The sequence below is a fragment of the Hypomesus nipponensis genome, chromosome 7, assembly GCF_054491055.1.
Source record: "Hypomesus nipponensis isolate SF chromosome 7, ASM5449105v1, whole genome shotgun sequence".
NCBI classification, from domain to species: domain Eukaryota; kingdom Metazoa; phylum Chordata; class Actinopteri; order Osmeriformes; family Osmeridae; genus Hypomesus; species Hypomesus nipponensis.
Window position 1 is genome coordinate 2,111,314 of NC_140367.1, and position 5,276 is coordinate 2,116,589.

At 48.0% G+C, this 5,276-nt stretch overlaps 1 long non-coding RNA gene across 1 annotated transcript; it reads right to left on the reverse strand.

Annotated features, from left to right (window-relative positions):
- Positions 1-208: 208 nt before the first annotated feature.
- LOC146276312 (uncharacterized) lies at positions 209-989 on the reverse strand. The gene is made up of 3 exons (XR_014762399.1): positions 766-989; positions 468-593; positions 209-351 (listed from the first exon to the last, which is right to left on the reverse strand). It is a non-coding gene; the product is annotated as an uncharacterized LOC146276312 (long non-coding RNA).
- Between the last annotated feature and the right edge of the window lie 4,287 nt (positions 990-5,276).

The following is a 5,276-nucleotide window of genomic DNA, read 5'->3' on the forward strand; positions in this document are numbered from 1 at the left end:
TCTCTCTCTCTCTCTCTTTGTTTCTCTCTCTCTCTCACACGCACACACACACGCACACAAACTGAACCTCCTCTGTCCCTCACCCTGTCCAGCACATGTATTATTTTTTTTATCCCCAAATGAACTTCGATGCTTCACCGAGGAGGTAATGGAACACAGAAGACAGAAAGACAACAAAGAAATAAAAATAAATACATGACAGTCCGTCTGAAAGGGAACAAGGGGACTGTGCCCGCACAGTTATTTAATTCATTTGGTGCTTCGTTACACTAAGCACACTGCCGCTGGGGAAGACAGCATAGCTGGGCAGAACCGCCTCCATAAGCCCCCTGTTGATGACCCCGGGTCATTCTATCAGAAAATGGCACTGTTGTCAAACCAGATCAAGTGATATTGTGGAATAAACAGCATGACGTAAGACCTTGAGGGGATCGTACACCCAGGCCAAGAACGAGGATAACTCTTACAGGCTGTTGTGGTTCCAAAGGACAGGGTTGCTGTGGTTCCAAAGGACAGGGTTGCTGTGGTTCCAAAGGACAGGGTTGCTGTGGTTCCAAAGGACAGGGTTGCTGTGGTTCCAAAGGACAGGGTTGCTGAGCAACCCATCCACGTAGACACACACAGACAGACACACATACACACAAGCAGACAGACACACGCACGCAGATACACACAGACGTGCGCAGAACGCACATTTGACAAATTCAGCGTTTTAATTATTGACTGTTGGGTGACGAGGGCCTGGAAACAGATTGATAGGGTTACCTGTAGCCCCAATTTCCTGATGACCACGTTGCTCCATTGACCACTGCGGTCACCTTTCAGAGTTCTCAGTCTCAGCCAATAGTACGGGTCTTTTGGCTTTCGTCCAACACCTGTATAGACCATGGTTTCCTGGAAACGTCTATTCTTGTGTGCAGTTGTTGACATCTAACACCACACAACGTCACACAAGATATTTAAAATCTGAGATGTGTGCCTTCCACAAGAAGTCCTTCATCAAAGGAGTTTCCACTGTCGAAAAACACAGATGTTGAAACAGCTGAGGTCTATGCCTTACTTAGGTGTTTATGACTGTAAATGTAGAATTGCAATGCAGATCCTTGGGGTACCCCTCAGAATGCTGGCAACGCCAACCTCCTAGTTTAGGAATACAGGGAGAATGAACACGGCCTACTTGCACAGAAGGGGATGAACCATCCTTTCCTTCCAAGCCCTCCTTCTCTTCCCCAGCAGCTCTCTCTGGGGGATCATCAGTAGCGAAGTGGGCTTGCGTCACCGTTTCAACAGGCAACAATGTTGGCATGTGAAGGCAAGGCATCCGATACACTCTTCCAGTGACATGATGGAATATGTTGGCCGGTGTTGGTTTTCAGTGGGCAAGGCTGCAATATTGATGAAGGGAGTTTGTCGGTTTTTCCACTGGCCCTGCCCCCGCTGTCCCTCTCCACCCTCCCTCCCCCACCTCTACCTGGCCTGGCCCCAACACCTGATACGTGGGGCGGGTGTGTGGTGAGCAGTAGGCCGGGGAGCGGGACGGACGGACGAGAGACGCCCAGACAAAGGAGAAGCTGGGAGGAGAGGCTGGAAGGAGAGGCTGGAAGGAGAGGCTGGGAGGAGAGGTGAGGGAGGAGAGGCTGGGAGGAGCGGCTGGGAGGAGAGGCTGGGAGGAGAGGCTGGGAGGAGAGGTGATGGAGGAGAGGTGATGGAGGAGAGGTCATGGAGGAGAGGCTGGAAGGAGAGGCTGGGAGGAGAGGCTGGGAGGAGAGACTGGGAGGAGAGGCTGGGAGGAGAGGCTGGAAGGAGAGGCTGGGAGGAGAGGCTGGGAGGAGAGGCTGGGAGGAGAGGCTGGGAGGAGAGGCTGGATGGAGAGGTGAGGGAGGAGGGGTGAGGGAGGAGAGGCGAGGGAGGAGAGGCGAGGGAGGAGAGGGGAGGGAAGAGAGGCGAGGGTTGCACATTTTCCATCTGCCGTGAAAGTGGAGCAGCTCATTATGGCAGAGTGCTCTGAGCTGACCTGGAAAGACGAGGGAGGGAGGGAGGGAGGGAGGGAGGGAGGGAGGGAGGGAGGGAGGGAGGGAGGGAGGGAGGGAGGGAGGGAGGGAGGGAGAGGGAGGGAGGGAGGGAGGGAGGGAGGGAGGGACGGAGGGAGGGAGGGAGGGAGGGAGGGAGGGAGGGAGGGAGGGAGGGAGGGAGGGAGGGAGGGAGGGAGGGAGGGAGGGAGGGAGGAATAAGTTCACAGAGGCGTGGCCTGTATGTGAGCTGGATGACCAGGTCAAACAGGAGTTTGAGTCCTTTGGAAAATGAGAGCTAGAGCTAGAGAGTGTGTGCCTGACTGTACACAAGTCAGTGTGTGTGTGTGTGTGTGTGTGTTCGGCCGTGTGTGTGTCCGGGTGAGTGTGTTCGGGTGTGTGTGTGTGTGTTTCCCTGCTGCGCTTCATTCCTTGCAGCGTGTGCATTATATCAATTAATTCCACCATGGGGCCTCTGTCTGCTAAGACCCACTGAGACCAGCCATTGTTGTTCCTGTAGCATCAGCAATCCTTGTCCTCCTTCAAGGCTTCTTTACCCAAGAAAACCTTGTTGATGGACTCAACAGACACTAGCTGGCTAAGCTGGGTCGCTAATGCAGGCTTGCTCATCCTGAATAAATGATGTCCTCAGAAGCAGGTAAATAATAAATACTAAAGGGTGCTGTTGACAGGAATTATAAACCTTCCCCTTCTGCAGCTGTTGCTGTGAATTGTGACCTGGCTTAGGGAGGAGGGCGGGGGAAGTTGACAATAGTCTGTTTTGGAGGTCTAATTGTAGGTTGTTATATTCACACTCCTTTCCTCCAGAGTTGATCCTCTTTGTCTAATCTGGTTTCTCACTATCTTTCTGCTTCGTGGTGAGTCACCAGACCGCTTGTACTGCTGTGAGTTATGGCTGTGCAATATCCTGACATAGTCTCTGGAAAGAAGCCGATCATGTCCTATAGGATCGCACAGTAATGCTATGTTTTGTTTCTCTAACAAGGGAGGTAGTCCTGTCTTAATCTGGTTCTGTTTCTTAACATCCACCTTTGTGAATAGACTCAAAGCTCTTTCCTTGTTTGAGGTTAAGAGATCAATAGAGAGAAACTAGAAAGAGGGCTCCACAGAAACACACTGAAGCCCATCTGAGGAAAAGCAATTTTCATTTTTTTTTCTTCTGTTCCTTGTTTTTTTTTTCTTCATTTGCCGCTGGTGTGGTTACTGGGCGGGCTAGGTTTGTCACGACGGATCCACACTTGGCACATCACCTGGACGTCAGCAACCCAACGCCCACGGTTAAATAAGAAACGACTGTCCTTGTCAGAACGTATACAGAGCTCAAAGGTCGAGGTTCCCGTGCCAGCTTGAACAATGCATCGTGAATCTTTCCGTATGTTTGCAGTCCCATCCTCTCCGTGCCTCGCTGAATCCCTCCCCCATCCTGTTCAAGTGTGCTGATTGATTTCAGGGTCTGGCTGCAACCCTCTCCCTGTAGCATGACCAGGCTGTGACACCGCAGGAATCTGTTCTCAATAGCCATTTCAGATCTTTTCCCCCTCCGTTTGACAGGAGGATAACACAGGGTATAACTGATTATCTGCTGTGCCCTTGTTATGTCTACAAAGCGCGAGTTGGATGAGATTTGATGCCGTGAACTGATCCGCCAGTCATAGCATATCTGTCTTGGCTAATAGAAAAATGGAACTTATGACTTTTTGTGAGTGAAAGTGCAGCCATATAATCCTGCAAATAAACTCAGTTTAGTTCAACTGCGTAGTTTACTGGAGTTCTTGGGCCTACAGTTTTAAATATGTGTGTGATGCAGGTTCACAATTTTTACTTTAAAGTTACATTTACTGTCCAAATGCTGACGATTATCTTTTGTTTTATTTGGAAGGTAATCCACTTTCTTCTCAGGGAATTTTGTTATTCTGACTTCATTAGGTTAATCATAGTAATGTGTCACCATTATATGTTATTCATTATTATTCGTTTTTTGCTTTGTTGGCTGCTCAAGGTAATTTAGTTGTAACTCAGGTCAAATTCATATGACTCGACTGTTTCACATCCACTTTCTGTTCCTCATGCTATAAAATGTTAACTATAAATCTACACTCTCAGCTAAACAACATGTCTCAGCTATGAGCTTTGAGCTCTTCAAAGGACCCATTCAGAAATCGATGTGGCCTATTTTACAATGGAAAGGTAATTAAAGCTAGGACGTAGTTCAGAAGAGTTCCTGGAGATCCTTAATCATCACACAAACTGTTAACTCACTTATTTAATCATTCCAGCGATACGTCGCAGTCGGTGCTTAGAAAACGCTGTGTCGGTTCTTTCGAAGGAGTGAACATTGATAAAATTGTCAAGTAAGCGTGATACAGTTCCACTCCACGTCGTCTGTGGTGGGGTTATGAAATGTGCTGTTTGTCTATGACCAAAGGTAGCAAACGATAGCTTAGCAGGGGCAAAGACTGATTTCTGCCTGACGGGTTAGTGGGTTCATAGTCAGCGTGTTTGTTTTTGCTCTTCAGTTAAACGTGTGTCGTGTTTTGTTAGGTATGGAGGAATTAGGAGCACACCATTTTCTAAACCAATCAAACGATTTTGCATTTTGAGTACATATTTATCATATATATTTATAGACAACCATTTGTGTGTGCGTACATGTCTGTGTGTGTGTGTGTGTGTGTGTGTGTGTGTGTCTGTGTGTGTCTATGTAAATACTGGATTTAGTCCTCCTTCATGCAGAAGGTGTTACTAGGGCAGGTCTAAGTGTATGTACATTATCTTGAAGTGGCTCTGACCCGAACCAGCTCTCCGAACTTGGCCTACATTTTGAGGGTGAGCCAAATGCAACTATTAGCACTAGTTTTCAAAATACAAGCCCTAAAACGCACCACTGCCAAGTTATTAATCTTCTTGAACAGAGTTACACCTTTGAAATGCCTATAACCAACATCCTTTAGTTCCCACCTGTTGAAAACTGTTTGGTTAAATTTGTTTTTGTGTTGACTGTGTTGAGCTCAGATAGCTTAGTATGAATGATCCTACTTGGCTTCTGTCCTTCTGTCTAAGTACTGTGTGTGGTGAGGACATCGCCGTGATCACTAATAAGATGTTTCCACGGTGATTCTGCCCAGTGTGTTCTCTCCTTCCACAGATTGCTACACCAATAGCTGTCCCCAATCTGACGCTAAGTAAACATGCACAGTAACTGCTGTGAAAGCACAACAGGCTCGGACACCGATAATAATGCATTAT